Raw genomic sequence first — 21,721 nt, 5'->3', positions numbered from 1 at the left:
TTTTATAACTCTCCGTTATTACTTTTATCAGTACTACACATTAAAACATAATTTTTTACACACAGAGTACAACATATGAAAATTAAATAATGAATCCAATAAAATATACTTTTTAATTTTCTATCAACTGTAATTATTCGCTACTTAACGTAGATTCACTTTAAGAGATAAAAATATTTTTCAAGACCATTATTTAATTTAAAATAAAGAAAGTATACGCTTATATCTTACATCTTATATCTTATATCTTAAATGGTTTGAATTATATCTTATAGCTTATATCTTAAAGTTTGGAAAATCCAAAAGTGCACGACTCATAATGCTCATTTAATTATGAAATATAAAAAAAAAAAAAACTTAAGTCGTTCAAAATTAATTGCCGAAAAAACAGCTGTAGTAGGAAGAAGGTACTGCACAAGCGCCCCTGGTGGAATAAATGTACATAATATCTATAGATATACAGTCTTGTAGGTTTCGTTTTTTATTAATTGCAATTAAACGACACTGAATTAATTAATCATTCGCATTCAGTGACCTACAATCGTCGATTAGAATTAAAAAAAAAAAAATTAACTCAAATGATGGATTTTTTCACAAGTTACAGTGTTTTCAGGTTTCACACATGACGGACAGGAAATTTTTTTGACCTATTTTGGTGTTTTTTTCCAATTCTATTGCAGTAAATCAATTTTTAAAAAGTATGGAATTAATCTCCATTAAATTATCTCGACAATAGTATGCAAAACATCTTGATTCCGTGAACTATCAAGGCTATAATAATAAAAATAGCCGCCAAAATGAAGCGAAAAAATTTTTTCGATCGTAAAGCACTCTCTGATGCTTCGCATCATCAGTCGTGCAATATCTTAAATTGTTTGGATTTTATTTTTTATAATACAGCTCAACGCGTAATAGTTGCAATGAAAATGGTAACAAGTTAAGATTAAAACTACTTCGCAACAATCCGCTACAAATATGTATGATGGTATATATTTTAAACCATGCAGTATGTACCACCCTCCCTCCCTCAAAGGATGCATGCAGATGCAAAAATTAAAAATATACACCACCATACATACCACCACCAACACGTGTTTCGCTCCAAAACGGAGCATCATCAACAAAATGGTAACAACAAACTTTTTGCTAAATTGTTTATTTTTAAACTTCTATACTATACAATTTTATTTGTTTCATAAAAGTGAAAATTACATAAATGCCAATATTTAACGGAAATTAAATTCATATCACAAATAAACCAATATACAATGTTATACGTGTATTAATTAAGTTTTCGTAAAATTATTAAAATAAGCAATAGGTACACGACATTCTTTGTTGCATTCCGCATTCGATTATCCTTTAAATAGTAGAAGCTATCAGTCTGAACGAGCGACGTTATTCAAACGAGCAGCTCCCATAGACGAGCATATTGCATATCAGGTTTTTATGTATGTTGTGTAAGGACTGGCCGGCCGACGACCGCGAGCCTTCAATCTGAGGTAACGAGCCTTCGGCCCGCAGCCCTAAGTAGGTGTGAAACAACTGGAGACGCGAACAAAGGGATCGCGCGGTTTATTCTATGAGATTGCTTTTATAAGATTCGCAAGGAGTCAGCCGGCCGCGAATAATACCTTTGCGATGCCTGTTAACTTTTATTTTTCATGCACTGGCATAATAATAAATTGAGACTTATTGACGGATTAATATCTAAGTGGAAAGTCATATTCCTATTTCATATCTGATTAAAGCCAAAGTTGTCGTTTTTAATGCCTTCTATTTGATAACGAATTAGGTATTCGTCATTAGTTTGAAGTCAATCTTATTTCTAGTTTAATCCTATAAGAACGTGATACCTGGGCCAACGAGTTTCAAAAAACCGTTAAATGGCATATCAAAAATCAAATTATGTTTAAATTTATATTACAAATGGATCTAAATTAGGAATGTTGACCGTAGTGTATTTTGATGTTTTGGTGATTTCAGTACAGCGATTGTCAGTTCTGCCGAAATTTCTGCCCTATAATTGTTATAAAGGCGAAACGCTCTTAATTTCTTGCATGGCTAAAATGAGATGTTCTAACTTAGACTTGAGTGGTATTATCTATTCATGAGACTACTCATAATAGGACTGTTCTCAAATATTTATGGTCGGTTACAAATGTCCTCGGGCAATAGTCTACATTTAACTTAGTGGGCTACATGAACGATGGACATAAAGAAACTCAAATTACCTTCTAGTTTAATAGTTTCTTATAACGTTTTAATTCCAATAATATTTTCGAGTTGACTTTATTATTACTTTACTACTGGGTCTTTGTTAAGTATCAAGTTAATTGAATAATGTAGCAGACAGCGTAATGAGGCATGGATAAGTTTGGAGTTTTCGATAAGTAACAATAAAATTACCCACATCAGCAATATACCATACCTAACTTACGAATACATTCAAAGTTGATATAAAATATTACAAATTATTATCTTAAGGTTTTTTTTCAATAACACATGTAACACATCCTAGAGCTTTCGTAGCTCGCTGTCTCCATCGCCATCCATCTTGCGGGGGTAACGATCGCCGCGACCGCGACTCCTACTAACTGGCTTCGAAATCGAACAACTCGAACAATATTGGAGAAATATCTGATAAAAGTCTCTGTTCGACTATTGTTTTGTTATAAATGTTCTAGTTGGTATATAAATATTGTTATTGTGTCAATATGTTACTTCAGTTAACCGATTTAAAGTTGACCACACAACTGAACATATATAATTACTCATCTCGTTGTAACTAATAAGTAATTATGCTACTTTTCTTTCAAGATAATAAGTATACTTTTATATACAATTCCTAACATGGTAAATTTAATGTATGAGTGTATGTAATTGATTTAAAATTATTATGTTACATTTTATTTAATTGTTTTAAACCAACCAAACCAAATTTCTATTTATTATAAGATGCATCCAACATTAAAACGAATAAAAACAATACATTAAAAAACATGTTAAATTACATAATATAATAATTAAAAACATCAAAAGCCCGACTGCCTTAACACTACACTTAAAAGCTGAATTAGAATTTTTAAAAACAGTGAAATAGGTGTTTCATTATTTTTATTCAGAAAGCTAAATTAAAAATTTCATAATTTGCTTTAAATTTACAGTTTACATCTTTCAGGTCAATGAAGAAAAACACTAACCAATGGTAATCACGAGTTAATCTCTCGAAAAACTAACACAGTAGTCATAATTCTATATGTTGTCTACACACACTAACCTTAAAAGTCAGATGTTGCTGGTATTCTAGTCTTAGACTGCAAGCGTAGAAGTGGTAGATTTTGAAGGTGGTAGAACACTTAGTGATTCGACTCCGGCGGCATCACCGCCACACCTAATTCTACCTAATAACAGCAGTGTTAGGCGCTGCTGTGTTCCGGTTTGAAGGGTGTGGTAAGGGAGACAGACATTTCCGAGGCGTTCCAGCTTTGTCCTCAGGGGTAGCGGCGCATCTGCAGGCGACCTCAGGTAGGAATATCTAATCCTATCTGGGGTTGATTACAGATGTCCATGATTACAGATGATTGCACGCTCGTCTGCTACTCCTATATTATAATATATATATATATATATATATACATCCCGGTTCCGTTTGGGCGTCCTCCCAATTTACATTAATTTACATCAATACCGGGATGTATATATATATATATATATATATATATATATATATATATATATATATATATATATATATAACTTAATGTACTAATAGACTATCAAATTGTTTTTACTATAATTCACACGTAATTATAATATATGTGTTAAACTTATTATTTTGTAACTATAAAAAATACAAATACTGACACTGGGAAGACAAATTCCAATGGAACATTATGTCACGGTTTATGTACGAAAACAAATAATAACAAGGAATTGTACACAGTATTCCCGAGATACATTAACTCGATTATTGGTAAACATTTCCTGGATTCTGTTCAAACAATAAGAAATGCCGGTTACAAGTAGTTGAGAACGTACGAGGCGGCTCGGTCGCATGTGCTCATAAATTAAGCTAGGAAATAACACGGAGGTGAAAAAATAAACGGGACGCCGTACTGTGTACAACATTAATCAGACCTCTGAGAAGGCGTAGAGAATTTATTTTACGATTGTTACAGCGCCGATGAAACGTTAAAAATGCTGTCGGGTCTATATTGAAACATTCGATGCATTGTTCGAGTCGATTGGGCCGATAACGCACCGCGGTTCCGACTTGTAACCCTCTCACCGGCACCTTGTTGATTTTCCAACGTAAACTGTCGGATGCGACCCGCCCGTAACTAGTTTCTTTTTTATTAGTACTGGTTTGGTGTAGAACGGAACGCGACTTCGTATCGATCGTACGATTAAACTCTCGAGATATCATAATCACCGGGTCTGCGCGTTTATCGAACTTATAATCGGAGAGCGGCAATAAATTTGTCTCATTTTAATATCCTAGAGCGTGTAACATTCTGCCACAAATGGTCTTAATGTTTAGACTTTTAAATTCATAGGCGGAAAAACACGCCAGTGATAATGTACCGTGTGCGCCCTACAAAAGAGTTCAACGAGCGCTTGCTAACATCCCGTATTTATAGTTGGAACTATATTTTAAAAATATTTAATTATAAAGTAATGAAAAAATGATTGTCGCATTTAAAAAAAAATGGTCTCACATTACAATAATATAACTACTAATATGATTTACAATATTTGATATATACCTACTTTTTGGAAGTTTAAAAAAATCACTACATTAGTTATTATGTGTATTAAGGTACAGCACATCACTATCATTGTCAATCATAAAATACACTCTGGTATAATAATACAGTTCACTTAAATTTGCAATATCTTGTTCTCTATTTTATTACGGCAATAGACCGTATGCAAAGTAAAGGCGAAGACCACCCTATAGATACACTAAGAGCACTCTTTCTAGTCAGCGTTAGAAGACGAAACCTATACTTACGATGTGATTAAGAAACCAAACAATATCACGTGCTGGATTATGTGTTCCGACTGTGACTCACAACACTAACGATCTTCATTGAACGCGATACAATTTTGACGCAAATTATACGCTGTTATGGACGACCACGTTAATTAAGTTGCCTGTACGAGATTAATTTGATTATCAGATTCTTATTTCAATTAAGTTAACAGGGCGTTATTATTTCCAACGAGGCTATTTGCTGTAACTATATATTTTTAAATTAACAAATAAAAAATCTAAGTCACGCCATTTCATGCGGGAAAAACGGTTTCTTCGGCTATAACCTATTTACCGTACTCGATCTAAACAAGGCAGTTAAAAAACCAAGCAACAGTGCATTGATCTTCGTAAAATAGAAGCGTTTCCGAGTTTCGGACACACTTTTATACTATCAGCAATTTTACAATAATCTCATACCTTTTTTAACATTTGCTTTTAAACAAACTAAGTAACAACTGAAAATACTAAATAACTTTCTTAATTTAATATTAAAAAATAATTTCCTCTCGTTAAACATTTTAATAAGCTGCCCTAAAAAATAGTAAATAACAATCATGTAGAAACCCATTCCATAAAACAATATTTTATCGAGCAATATTACACGTAAAATCTTTCAACTGGTTCTTATAATAAACGTCATCGAAAAATAGTCATCGATTTTAAGTATGTGCATTATTGGAGCTTTTACACATTCTAATCGCCCAATTAAAATAGTCCAATGTGTAAGGTATCATTTAACAAATTCATTAAGTGTGTACAAGTGTGGTGGTCAATAGGGCGCTCTGTACGGCGAGTGGTACGAGTGGCCGTTTAATTACGTCTGTACACATTGGAGCCAATAAATGTGGTATGAACAGCGCCGATCATCGCATCGGGTTTCTACAAATAAGTGGACGCGTTACCGTTTCGGTATTGCTGTGATTTGGTAATGTAAATCGTGTTATCAATTTATACGTTTTATTATGAATCAATTTATTAATATTGAATTTTTTATATATGTATTGCACTTTTAAATCAATTACCTCATGTTTAAAATAGTTAGCCGCAGTTATAATATTATTAAATCACTTCATTTTAATAGCATTGTAACAGTTTAAAAAAATCATTGAAAAGTTATCAAAAGTAAGTAATAAGTAAGTAATATCCCAAAAACAAAAAAGAAATATGTATAAAAATGTTTACTATACTTATGTACTCATACATATTCCACTACCAAATAAACAGTGTACGTAACGGAAACAATCCGAATTAAATGGTCTCAACAAGTTCGAGAGAGACGGTCGATATTCTGTAATGGTTAGAAGTATTTAACGGTGAGATAAAATCTTAACAAAGGCGATTTGGTTGGCCGTCTTGTTTTGATACTTACGGCATTCACGTATGCACCTATACACTAATCTAACACACGTCCATTTAAGAGAGGTCTATAGAAGGCGCAAGAATCTCACCTCTGTGCTCTACATTTGTAGCGTTGTGGAAAGAGAGAGGTGTCATGTTATGGTGGTATTTCGGTAAATATGTTGACCCCGGGAACGAGCCAACGAGTGAGCGGTGCGTCGTCGGTGCCTCGTCTATGATATGTAAATGATAATTGGTTTCCGAATAGAAAACGTTCTGTTTATGTAGCCGCGAATGCGCCCAAGTCTGAAGATGACGATTTATTTTACACCCAAATTATAATAATAATGTAAATATGTATATTTATTTTTGTTACAATCTAGATTTATTGAATCTATTTTTTAATCTAGTAAAATTGTAATTTTATAGCAATTTTTTTTAAATAAATTTAAATTTATTAACATAATAAAAATACTATCTCCTAGTGACAGATAGCAATAGTATAAACTCAAATTCCACATGTATTACAAACTACATTATACATACCATTAAAATTGCTAAGTTTTCTTCATTTCCATAATGAGTTTTGCTTTGAAGTTTAGAATAACATAACCAAATCCATTTACGATTTCAGCGAAATCTGTCTATTCTACGAGCCAGCCGCTTGTCTGCGCGTGCATTGATTTCAAAGGAAGCACTTATTTCAAAGGCAAAGTCACAGCACGCAGTTTCGTGAAAAGAGCATACATACTTAAACGGACAACACATTTGGAATTCAATCAAATAATCCGCATTAAGCATTTCACCCAGGGACGGCAACCGAGACGCGGCAACCGGCCCGAGCTTTTGTGAACGTCACACTACTCGAATTATCCGAGACGCCTTTTACTCATTAATGGTCTGTTTTATTTGCTCTTATTTAATTTAGCATTTATTCAATCTGCCCCCGGCGCGATACGTGTTGTGCACCGTTCTTATTTCTCACCTTTTGTGACAGGGCTCATTGAGAGCGAGGTGTCGGGATGTGTTCTCGCGGCTCGCGGCTCGGTTTACACGTTCAACTCCGGTGCCTTTCATCGCGCACAAAACGTAATTGAATCCCACAGAATCCTACGCAGGCCGTAAGATTTAATAGGGCATTTAAACATTCGCATTGGCCATTGTGCATCGGTTTTGTATGCGATTATTCATCGCGAACCGCAATGCAGCTAGCTTTCCACGAAAGCACCGTATGTTAGACAAAGTGCGGCCGGCAACGAACCGCAGTGTGTGGTTCCACGTTTATTAACATAAAAGCACTAAATACCGCTTCAACAAATATGCGGAAATGTAAATTCATGTGAACAGAAAGAATTTTATGTTAAGCTCCATTATTTAACCATATCCAAAGTTTCCTTCACCTGCGCTGCGAAATTAATTTTACCTAAAAATTGTAATTGTGCTAAAGAACCTCAGACCGCGAGACTTCCAGATACGTTTTCTGCATTATAAATTTTACTGAGCGCCGAAGCAACTTTGTATCAGTGTAGCAACAAATAAGAACTAGTGTTAGATGAGGATTCGCCAATCCTCCGGCAGTATCCTATCATATGCGTCGGCAAGAACAGCCTGTCAAAGAAGCGGAGTTCTCGCACAAATGGGCACGTCAAGCAGCTCGTAAAATTGGAAATGGATCCTCGTAAATCGACGATATTGAGCGGAGTCGCAAATTACTGCGCGTACGCGGCTGCGCATTCAATTTCTTGATCAACATATTTCCTTTAAGATCCTAATAGTTGATTTACTTTAATTCTCATCATAACGAATATTTGTTTGAACAAAAAACCTATTTATAGTAATTTCATTTGTTATTAACGTAAATGATGATAACTTCGTCAATTTTAAACGTTGTTAGTTTACATTTAACATTACTGCGATTGTAGATTGTATATATGTACATTGGAAAAAACTTACACGAGCGTGACTAGGACTAAAATTAGAATTATGACTACATTAAAATAACAATATTCCGACTTTAACACTCACCTGTAACGCTATACTTTTGGTATAAGGAGTTCGTTGTGGGCGGTATATAAATTAAACTGTCGTAAATGGTTAATATGTGGCAGCTATATGAGACTCATATTCTACTGTTTCTGTGGGTTCATCGTCTCATAAATCTAAGCTGGGAGTGGAGGGACGGTATGTCAACTATAAAAACGCAATATCATACATCGATCAGGTGGTATGGCGTTCAACAATGGCCAGTCCATTGTGGACTGCTATCTAATCGTAATGAATATAAATTTTCAGATGACATTTACGATCGGTGCGCGCCGTGATACCGCATCTATATAAACGTGTTGGATGTTTTAATGCACGCACACACAGTCCAGATCAACAATAAAATACTACGGTGTACCACGAGTATATCAATTTGTAACATCGCCGGCGTAAAATATACAGTTTATCTTTCCATTTATCAACAAATATTGTTAACTCGGTACATTGAACAGGCGAATGAGCCCGCAGAGCAACTTCGGTCTATGGTATTGAGTTTATTACGTGCCTTAAAGTACCACGATTTCTACAGAACTCGTTAACATAGACTTCGTTATGATAGCTTACAGATCTAATTAAATACAACTACATTTATTGTCAATTAAGTTACGTTCAATATATTATAAATACAAAAAAGGCGAAGCTATTACGTATTTTCATTAAGATATTATTAGCTAGATTGTCGAATGAGTGAGAAACTAAAACAAGATATAATGTCTATATCTATAGATTCTGTGCCTTTAATATGAGTTTTACGTTTTTACAAAAAATATATTTTTGGTATTTGTTTACGTATTTGTCCATACATTTCCAATCAACGCTCCTAGCGGACTGTATCAGAACTGATTGGAAATGTATGTAAACAAATACAAAAACAGTCATTTTTGACAAAACGTAAAAACTCATACATAGGAACAGATAACGTACAAAACAAATGATCATTTAATAACAAACAATAATCTAAATATTAATACAATAATCGGATAAAGTTATGGTGCTCAATTGGGGTAAATGGGCATTTAACCAAGCATAAAATTTAAGTAAAACTACATTTTTTGTACTATGTAAAATTACCAGCTTTATAATAATGTTTTAAAATGCTTTGAAAGACTTACATGAAAATTATACGAGACGATACGATTAATAGAGAAATCACTTATATCTTAAAACAACGACCACTTGGCTCAGAGCGCGATAACGTTATACCGTCGTTATTTTAAACGACGTTAGTAGAAATGGCGCCTAATTATCGTATCATATGATAACGATTATGAAATATGTTTTAAGATTTAATCACTCATCGCCCATCGACATTCGAATGGTCGATCTGGATAATCAAACAAGCGGCCAATGCTCTTATCCAAAAATTATAAAGTTAATAATTAATCAGTCCATTTCAAAGCGACACTATTACTTATTTATCAAATTCCACAACACAAAAATATGGATTCCCAATTAATAACACGTATTTATCTTAAGTGGATATCGATGTGTATAATTCATCACGTCTAAACAGAATTACACCACGAATCACGTAGCCGTTCCATAAAACTGCTTCCGCTGAACGGGTTTTGTAAATTATTTCTTATCTCGACTATCAAAATTAATGTCCCCGTTTTTGGCACCTACTTTTAATAGCGTTCATCGAGTGTTTAACTAATTTTACTGCTAAGTGTTTAGTTTGAATTAAAATTAACTAGAACGGGGTTTGTGAAATTGTAAGGGGCGTTTTAAAATTGTGTTTGACGTCATTACATTTAATTAACGGTATATTCATACTTATAAATAGATTTATATTACGAATTACTTAGTTAAATCAAAGCAAAATATAAAAAAATTAAAAAGTATACTATTCTTCCACAAGCTATGTATGCTACATACATTAAAAATGCTTATTATCTTTCCATTAAAACAACTCTAGCCTTTGATCGACAAGACAGTGTTTCAGCGGCGACATGGGCAAGTATTGCACAACGAAATACGAGTTGTGAAGTACGAACAGAAATGGAGTGGAAGTCAGACACTTGTGATAAGTTGCGATATCCTTAGAGGAGCGTTATAACTAAAAATACAGACCGGCAACAGCTGGACGTCGGAGGTTTTGTAACTTTCGACATAACCGTTCGACTTGGCTTGTTCGGCGTGAATAGGCCGTTACAGCTACTAGGACGGGCCGGGCCGAGTGAATTATTTATCACAATGACATCGTCTGACATATAATTTGCCATGTTCGCGGCAGCCCCACCATTATGCTCTTCGGCGATTCATTCGATATAATGAGCTGAGAGCGGCTACCGGCCATTCTCACATCATCTCGGGTTCGAGCCAGTATGTATGAATTAGAATGGCGATTAATTTCTTATACGAACGCATGTTAGATAACAACGGGGATAAACTTATTTTATCGTGAATACAACTGGTAAATATTATTGGGTAAGCTGCTCTATACGTCAATAATATAAATACTTAGTATAAATAGAATAATACAATGTAGAATAATACAATAATACAATATTTTTTTGTGCCAATTCGCAATCCTTCTTGAATTCTAATACAATTTGTTAGGAATGAGGTAGCCAAAAACCAGTTTGTAATATTAAATAAGAAACACAATATGTATCTAAAAAACACTAACAAAAAAGGCAGATAGAGCAATTATCGCGTTTTCAACACAACATGATAATAAACATTTTTTAAAAGCTTCTGTGTTCGTAAAGTTCTAGGAGATTAAGAAATTAGCAAAGAGTGGAAAACTTTAACGTATAAAAAGTTAACGGAGCTCGGTCCGAAGCGTGGCTTAAAGTTAAAAGTACTTTTGCGAAGCATTACCATCTAGCGGAAAAATAATCAACACTGTTTAGGTACCTACTTCTTTCTGCACATCATGTTACTTAATAATCTATAACATGTCATACAAAAAACATGCATTACATTTTTTTACATGTATGAAACTTTATGTATGAAATAACTATGAGAAAATACTTCAGAAGCTATTATTATTCATATAAGTCAATAACAATACTCAAATTGTTAAAGATTATAAACGGCTATCGAGATTCATTAGTGAATGTTATATTTGAGCTTATTAGTAAAATGTTGAAACATTTAGTAGGTTTGAATTTAATGGCTTTGAATTTAATCAAGATCATAAACGCTAGCGGAGTTGTTTCTGACATCATCATATATTCAGAACCATAAAACAACACTAATTCTGTATCAGATACAAATCAACGCCAACAAGATAAAAGATCTTTAATCGCCTCGAGCACGTGATTCTCTATAATAGATTATATTTGAAACAAAAATTCCATTATAATAAAACAAGAAATTAACTTTTTAATTTCTCGGGAGTAAATCAAATGGGAACAAGTCTTCATATTAGGCTTAATCACCTTAAATCGATTCATAAAGACAAACGAATGAAAATATTAGCCGAACAATGAATGAAACCTTGAATTTAAAATAGAATGTAGATATAAATCTTCTTTAACAGTTTATTAACTGCTAACATGTTGTCAAGTTAGGCATTGAAATAAAGTATATTATTTTAATAATACACAGAGATCCGCTAATGATGCAGTGATACCATCTTTATCAATAACTAGTTAATTCCCGCCACTTTGTATGCAATACTAACTAATGAAGACTAATCCTATCCCACGGCACGCAGATTTAAAACGATTATGAAATTTTACCAATCTCTAATGAACCACATTGCTAAATTTAATTAAAATACATTTAACCAGTCGTCCAATGTTCATAGACCAAAGTTGAAGTAGGCCACCGCGCTGGCCAAGTGCGTATTGGTAGACTTCACATAACTTCGAGATTTTTTTTTCTATAAATCTCTCAGGTATGCAGGTTTCCTCACGATGTTTTCCTTCACCATTTAGCTAGTGATAATTAATTTCTAATAAGCAACAAAACTTGGAAAAATCAGAGGTGCCTGGGATTTGAACCTCGGACCCCTCGATCGAGAGGCCGAGTTTCTTAACCACTAGGCTATCACTGCTTTTTAATTGCCTTTTAATTTAAGTTTCAATAAAATTCAGTAATTTCCATGCTGCAAACATATCAAACAACAATTTTGTTATATGTATACACGACTAAAAAATATTCATGACAAAAGTCAGTTATACAAACATCCAACGACATAGAAAAATGTGTTTCTTTCAAATTACCTAACAGATCTAATTTATTACAAAACACGAAGAATGTTGACAATACTGGTAGCAAAAATATACGATGATTAATTTCATTAATCCATAATGATGTAAATTTCCCATAAGAAGCAGCTAATTGCTTGTCTTAAAGTATGATTAAATTATTTGTCAGTCTCGTGAAAGGATGTTTAATGTTGAGAATGTTACGACGTTCGACATTCCCATCGACTCGAGCATTAATTGGATAACAAAAAAAAATTAACTTACGATCGAGCGACATGATAAATTGCTGTTAAAATAGTGAACTATGACACACGTTAGGTTTCTTCTTGACACGTGTTTATAACATGCCAAACCGCGCTCTCGTCTCGAGGCGCGCTACAAAAAGTGACGTTTCATTGATGTATTGAGTAAAAGAACTCTCCTGCACCGTTAACTAGTTAACAAAACCACGGACGATTATTCACCGCGGCCGTATCTCTTTATCTTAAATTACTACAGAATTATCTGTTTTATTCTCGTATAAATTGTTTAAAGATTTTCCAGCGAGAATTTCTAATTGTATTTTCCATCTTAATGTTAATCTCAAAAGCATTCGTAACGAGGTTTTAATAAATAGGCTTTAAAATTTAATGGGTAACTATCAAATCAAGTTGAGTCTTTGTGGGACGACGTCCACGTTTCATTTAAGTTGCTGTTTAGATAACGTATCAAATACTTATAACTCTAAACCGGGAAAAAAGAAGTCAAGGTATCGTTCAATAATATTATTTGTATGCGAATGACCGATGATTATTCAAATAATATTTAAAATTTTCCAATAAAACCGCAATTATTACATATCTTTCCTGTGATCAATACATAGGTGTACATAAATTTAAAGATCCACAAACTGATAATTCTATTTTGTTCTAAGTTTTAAATTGGTCACGGCCACATAGTAATGAACCTTTGTAAAAATGTGTGCGTATGAGAGTACATGTCGATGGCAATATTGTGTAAAAAAGGGGATGACAAAATTTACTGCATGCCAGCCATCGGCACCATTAAGCCAATCCTCTAGCCAATAACGTGGACACTTGACGTATGCCTTTCCATTAGGTTAGCGCGCAAGAAATACATCACAGCGAGTCTTAATCAAAGACGCGAAGAAACCGGCCGGGATTAATAAGTGGACAAAGGGGAGGAACGCACGGAATTAGGAACTGGGTACGAACGAATCAGGTTCAAATGAGCCTGATGACTATGAACATTTTTTGTGCGATACAAAAGTAGCGAAAATAAACTTATGGATAACCCGCGGAGCTCCACCGCAGTGCGATGGAAATCCAGTGTTCCAATTCAAAGTAATTTTAAAATTGGTAGAAAGAATGTACCGAATTGCTTGTTCTGGTATGAAGGTATTCCATCAGAGTTTTCCGGAATGCTAAGCAAGCCGACCTCAGTTAAGACTTCAATTCAACATTACTAAAACTTGTCCCTAAACCGCTTTTATAAAGTGTGTCAATCCGACTTAGTCAGAATGGTGCACTTTGGCCTATGTCCTCTTTATTCGAACTAAAGGTCTTGAATTGCCGTGTCCAGCCAAAATACAGTACATGGGGTTGATGATTTTAGGGCGTAGGATATTTGTTACTTCCGCAGAAAAAGAACTACAGTTTTACAACGCTGGGCTCACATTACCTGATTATATTTTACTAGGCAACATACCATATAGATGTTTTAAAGTCTAAACACAAAGGGCAACCCACGCATCGACAAATATAAGTTTTATGGTTGATTATTTTACGACTTAGTTTATTATATTTTATTTCGCTTTGTTTGTCAGATTATTTCGTCTGAGTACCTGTTTCACTAGAAATATGTATAAAATCTTAGGCATAGAAACACATCTTGATATGCCATGATTGCGTTTTCTATCTTTAATTAATTGTCTTTTGGAATGCCTAATGCCACTTTTACCAATTTTATCTACCGTTATAATGTATAACAATTGGTAGCGGTTATTTAACAAGTGTTATATTTTAAAATGAATATTTTTAAACAGGTCATATACTTGAAAATGAGTATAAATGTTTGCATGCATAGGTGTCATACCTATTAATATCCAATAACATATACGTGCCAACAAACCTTAACAGTCCTCATTGAATCATATGAAGATCATGAAGAGCATGAAGAATTTAAGAAAATATAAACGAAAACGTATATGCTACAGGTATATATAGAAATTTCTCGTTCAAAGTTATTAGAAAAGCTGAGTAACCTTGGTAAGTGAAGTAGAGAAGTTTAGTTCTCAAGTTACGGAGTCGGTAGCGAGTGTCGCCGTAACCCTTTCTCATAATTGATTTATCCCGGTGGTGGTACCGGGCACTTGGTAAAAATTTGAAACTTTTCTAATAACGCGGCAGATGAGACCCACGGAAGGGTTAATTAAAACGAATGGACGGTCATCCGCGAACAGAATGTCGAAGTTTAGCGGATCACCAATTTCAATGCTTTAATATTATTACAAACTCCACTCCGCGTTTCTTTAATTAAAATTAACGACGCAAAACTCTGACACTCAAACGAATTATTAGTACAGAGGCAAACTTTTAATTAGTTCGCCTCCTTCTAGCGATACTTTTGTGCATTTACTTGTCCAAAGTAATTTAAATTAATTTGAATTCTTTCACACGGATAACGTTTTTATATAGGTTACACAACAACTCAGAAAGATTAATCGGTCTTATTCGTTTTTCATTCCTCAAAATCCTCTACCTTTTTCAAAAGGATCACCTTTAGATATACGTAATGCTCACCCATAATTCTACTACCTTATTAATGTTTTGTTACACATACTTTTGTATTGGAGTCAATCAAAATTACAAAATTACAAGTTACAATTTTGGTTTGTGAGTACCATTATATCGAAATCTTAAAATTATTAATTTCACGCCAGCGTCAACGCTTTGACAAAGTATAACTAATACTTGATAGGAATGGGATAACTCATATCAAATTAAACTACCGAGCGTAGTCTTCGAAATTATGAATAAGTACGATAATCATAGAAACAGAATAAATCAAATATTTTTTAATCAAATACATTTTTAAAGTGACGTATGTAGAATAAAGAGTAAATTGCATAACATATGTATGTGTAGTAATTGATTTTGTTATTCCATGGAAAGGACAGAATAATCAAATCTAGAAAATAATAAGTACATTTATCATTTCCACACGTATACATGATACGTAATGTCTGAGTTATATAATTTTCTAATTAAATCTTATAACAGTTTTACAGTATAGTACGTATTTAAATGTCCGACCAAAATGAGCAATTAAAGTTTCCAAAGTGGCCAATTAAAATTGTCAATATAAGTGAAACGGTAAAAGTGCTGGGTTCCATATTCACACCTCATGAAGCCCCGGGGAGTATGAAACCGGTCGCTGCACGAGGCGGGCTCGAAATGCCTTTTAATTTTAGGGAGAAAGAAAATATATACACAAGATCCGCCTACGTCGCAGCTAAGGATGCCGTTTTGCCGCGTTTTATTATAGTAAATTCATACGTTAAAGGATATAAAAATTCGAAATATTACAAGCGGTCGTTGCGAACTTATGGATAATAAATTATTTTCTCAGAAATATGAACGAACCAGATAGTGAAAAGAATATTAGTACTGTTATTTAACTTATTGAGAATTGAAGTAACAAAAGTAGTTACTCATTTCCAACTCCAATAAGAGGATATTACTTATAATGTTTTCAAAGGATACCTGGTAGCTAGAAAATCTCTGTTTCCGAATTATTACAAAACGTACGTTGTTACTTAATAATTAAATACGCGGCATTTCATGCAGATTCATTTGTAAACGCCCTTAATTTTTTCTTCTAAGCATTTAATTTGAGGACTGCCTCGGCGCCTACGCCCGTCGACGTAAACAAATCGTAAGATGGGATCAATGAATATTAAGTAACCTTCGAAACAATTTCCAGCACCATCCTCCGAATAAAATAAATAATAACCCAAATAAACCCAGGAAAGAAACGGCTGATTGCTTCATAAATTGTCAAACCCTCGCCGTATATGGACAAGATTTGCCAGCCGTTTTCGAAAAATGATATTAATAACACATCGGCCCTAGCGGTTGATAAATAAAAATGCGTTTCGTTATTTTTATCGTATTTAAATTGTTTTGGAACCACGTCAAATTGTTTTGTGAAACACAAATAAAGAAATCATTGTCAGACTGATGTCATACAAATAGCCTATCTCTGGTCGTTAATAACGTGAATGAAGGTATGAGATGTAAACAAAAAGTTGTGAAAACAAACAATAAGTAGTAAGCAATCACAAGTTTTCCTTAGGCGTCACATGGCAGACACTGGCTGCGAGATTATTGGTAGCGGCGAAGCTCACACCCTTCCCCATACAACACAGCCTTCCTTGGATAGTTTAATATCTTCACTAATAAAAGATGTGTAACTATCGCGTTTATGTGTGTCTATTGTATTGTTGTGTGGTATTGCCGTGAATTGGATTCTGTTCCATTTTGTTTGTGTCAAAAAAATATGAATTTATTTTTTAAAACACAAGTAACTATTCAAGCATTCACCTGACTTCACCAGTAATAGCAAAGGCTAAAATTCATTTTTTTGCTAAAATTTGTTACAATCCAAATCGACGTACTCTAGAAAACGTGCACTACAGGTCTACTGTGTCCTGGTACTCTAGACTTTTTTTAGTGTACAATTTCTAGTCTTAGTACTAGTCACCATTAAAGGTCACGCAGTATTCCTTGTCTGGGAGCACAACAGAAAAAGCCACATCGTATCAACAAAACTCGTATGGCCATATATATTACTCGTCATAATTGTCTGCCGTCTCGTTTAATGAAACAATTACATGGTAGTCGCAACTATCGTAACGAGGCTACCGACCATTAAGGACAACGCTTTTAAACCAGCATATTCAAAATATTTTTATAAATAACCTGGTTTTATCCACTGAGGATAAAATAAGCGATTTATTTAACCGTTTATTGTCATAGCCCCAACACTGGGATTAGTTATGTTGTGGGTTTTGAAATACACAACGACAAGTAAAACAACACCCAGACAGCTTCTTATATCTAAAACTACCGTATAAATATCTGTTCATGAATCGAACGCGACACACTTAGAATATCAATTGTAATAAACATCGACCGGGATTTAATTACCTACATTTATTCAGAACCGATGACGATCTCGATTCAAACACCAGTGGTCTCGATATACGTTTCACTGATCAGAATACCGTTAACAAAACGTACATCGAACTTGACAAATTGCTTACGCTCCTAATATCCAGACACCTCGACATCTGAGGAGATGGGAGCCGGTATCGCATCTTGCATCTATGCTGTGTTTAGATTCCGAGATAACTTGATCAAGATGATGTGAGAAACGTGGTGAGCTCGCCTCGCTGCCGCTAGTGTTGTTATAGTAATGGGATAGCTTTTACTTTAATCTTTACGACACATATAGCGAGCCGATGTCGTGAAATCGAATTATTTATTAAATTCAACAACAACAAATCATAACGTTATCAAACTCGGCATTTCACGATTCCATAACAGCGTGCTTACAATACGATTGCAGACGTACGAGTTGCTCCGTACGTTATAGAAATGGAACTTGATGTTAATTTATTTTTAACGAGCACGTTCAGGTGCAAACTTCGTTCGGAACAAACTAGTTCAACATTCTAAATATGTGCTTACCTCCAAACGTAGATGTACGGGTCTCCGATCGCCTTGTCTGTCGCACATCAATATGGGAAGCATAATCAATATGTTAATATCAGAGATAAGAAATTTAGATTCCTGCACATAAAACATACAGACGCCGACGTGGAACAAGAGTAGCCAGCATTCTTGGGAGATACGATCATAAATAAGGTTCTATTCCGTTCGAGCGGGGACCGTCCGATGAGTTTTTATCAAGTTTAAGGTTCTATTATGCAAATAAAACAATTTAAAATCCAAGTTTATTCAATGTATCCAATTGTGGTAATATATTATTTGTAATACTTCACAGTAGTTATATATTCGGGCCTTAAATATATTAAACTTACACAAGATATTGTTACGTAATTCAAGTAATTAAAGTTTTGGCCTGATTATTCTGATAACATCAGCTATCAACGAGCCGTTTGGTATACGAACCTTTTGTGGACGCATCAAGGATTATTTCTGTAAAATATTAATAATTAAAAGTGAGCAACAACGCCGTAAAATCGTGATTGGCTCCAAGTGAAAACTCGTTACGGCGATCGTAAAAGTCGACAATAATTAGGCGGGCACAACCGCGAGCACCGATATGAGCTGATTACGAAAGAAATACAGTCGTAGCGCGTTGATTTATTGTGAGCTGCTCTGGGTTTCATCGCCTTCCTCCACGAATAACTACGACGAACGCATACACATGTACTTAATGTAGGCTTAATGAAAAGAAATTCTCAACATTCGTCTTCCGCTCGCTTGACAGTTAAAACGTTCACATTATTAGGTAGAGGTATTATGTAAATTTTATATATTATTGTGACTATGGGAAGGGGAATGTGTTTATGGTGCTACAATGATCGTGATTTAAATTAACCGGATAATTCGACACAATCATCAGCTATTAGTAATTAACTCCGACCACCGCGACACCCGGCGTCCACTCGGCACCTGCATTATCGGGCCACAAATTATCATTAATTACTTTACCACGAAATATTAACACACGAAAATGGATAAAAATAAGGCCCATTTATACAAAATATCCACGTTTCATAGCCAATACAAAACATAATTAAGTTAATTATTTTTTGTATAACTTACGTATGGCGTCTAATTTTATCTAATAACTATTAAACTAGACATAATTATTTCTTTACACATAATAAGTTCCTCGGCAAGGGCTTGAATGATTTGAACAAGTGTTTTCCTATATTTCCTAGATATGTGTCAAAAAAGAATTTTCATAGATACAGTTACAATATTAAGTACCTAAGTAAGATGATACTTATGTGTGTACTGTTATTATTACCAATAACTATTTTATATATATATAAATAACTACAGAATATTATAACGAATAGCATCTAGATTGGTAGTTACCGAATTAGCACTACAAAATGAACAAAATTGTTAAACTGTGACATTTCGTACCTACTACTAATAAAGCGAAAACTTATCGTAGAAACTCCTCCGAATGTGCCTACTTGTTAGGCGCGGCACAAATTAGAATGCGATAAATCTGATCTGGAAGCGATTTCAAAGCTCTAATAATGATAAACGATTCGTTCAAGAGCGCAATTACGATCGGTGTATTACGAACGAAGGGTTTCAACCAGCACAGCCATAAAATCTAGAACCATTAACAGCTCACAATTCAGCACACATGTTAACACGTTTCCGCTGACAAATTAGGTTATTTCAGCATGAATACTGGAGGAGTAATGGTTTACCATACAAAATCAATTTACGGTTTAACAATCAGTTTTGTTTGCATTGTGCAATCAATGAATCAATAGTGCTGCTTAATGAAATAATAAAACATGTTCAAATGACATATTTTACAAGAATTTCTTCATTAATATACAGAAGTACCTAACCGAAAATATTTTAGAGGTAATATATTTTATATGCTTTTACTTCCGTCATATTCTCTGTTCTTAATTTCCTTCAATCAATTCCTGTATAGTCCGCGCCAAACTGCTAGTCCGCTCTGAAGTTGTTGCGAGCAGGTGAAGTCATACAATTTACTATGGCGACGCGATTCATTTCTATATTCAGAGCGGACTAGCAGTTTTACGCGGACTATACCTGCATACCTAATATCAAAATTGGTCGTGTCAGTTAGATTATCAACACGAAACAGTCAAACTAAGTGAATTCAAATCCTACTGACGTATTTAGCCATACTGTAATTGTTTTCCGGTTTTTTGTCAAGATATCCTGTACTTTCTTACATGTTATGCTTTTTAATGTTTCGTTCAGTATGCACCATGTATTAAGAGCAATCCCACATGAGAAACAGTCTTACAATATAGTTGTTAATTACCTATTTAACTTATGCATTTTTCAAGCACAACTTTCTTAACTTTCTCCGTCGAAGTACAATGCCTACATACCCAAAGTGCCGGAAGTAGTTAAAACTATTGCGTTAACGGGTTATGCTTTAACTGAAAATTTATTATAAAATTTCATCTACAGTAATACATAAGCACATTGGAGCTGTCAAGCTAGATAGAGTTTGCACAACATATTAATTTTTTTGTAGATGTTTTATAATTTAAATTAATTATTTTTATATGCCGCACTGTAAGATTGATAAGATTGTCAAAAATAGCGATATATGCCTAGCGATATATATTATAAGCACTATAGTTCATACTTCAATTGCATTACAATACATAAAACCTATAGAGAGCGTAAAGCACTCGCTCAACAATAGAGCGCTTATCATCAATAAGTAACGAGTCGAACCTTAAGTTCCCGTTGAATGAAGACTTGATGTTCTCTAAGACCAAGGAGTGCGCTAAAACAAGGCCAAATGAGAAGACTTGATAAACAAAAACTAATCTTATTATACCAGTAGCAGATCATAACTAGCCTACAATGTTAGGCTACAGCGACGCGGTCATAATTTTGATGAGTGACCAATTGACCATTAGCTTCATACGGACCTACATGCTTCAGAGAACACATTAAACCGTCGATCCCGGTAGTTATCATTTTATAGCAGTCATTAAATGTAAGACATGGCGGTATTATGGACGGTTCAAAAGAATATGGTCACCAACCAATCCACGTTGGAGCAGCGTAGAGGTATTGGCCATCAGAGGATCATCAAAAGCAATTGACCCTTGAATAAATCTACTAAAATGCAAGTTCGCTACAATCTCTTTATAATGGTAAACGTAGCTACTGTAAATATCAAATCGAGATGGAAGTTTACCATCTTAAATTTCAGCACTCAATACATGACCTCTGGCCGGCTTGTCAAAGCGTTTGTCCTAGATTGTAAATTCGATTGTCGTTTACATTTGTCAGTCAGAACGGCACGCGCGACCCCGGGTTCATGCCCGTTCCTCTCAATCATTAATGCTTCGTCA

At 34.3% G+C, this 21,721-nt stretch overlaps 1 protein-coding gene across 1 annotated transcript in view; it reads right to left on the bottom strand.

Moving 5' to 3' along the window:
* Su(var)3-3 (lysine-specific histone demethylase Su(var)3-3) overlaps nt 1-21,721 on the bottom strand; it is a 298,884-nt gene that overhangs the window by 179,734 nt on the left and 97,429 nt on the right. The window lies entirely within an intron of this gene.

The sequence above is a fragment of the Epargyreus clarus genome, unplaced genomic scaffold, assembly GCF_041222505.1.
Source record: "Epargyreus clarus isolate Ecla_fem2 unplaced genomic scaffold, WU_Ecla_fem_2.2 ptg000009l, whole genome shotgun sequence".
NCBI classification, from domain to species: Eukaryota; Metazoa; Arthropoda; class Insecta; order Lepidoptera; family Hesperiidae; genus Epargyreus; species Epargyreus clarus.
The sequence above is the reverse complement of the archived record's forward strand: the minus strand, read 5'-3'. Positions and strand labels throughout refer to the sequence as shown.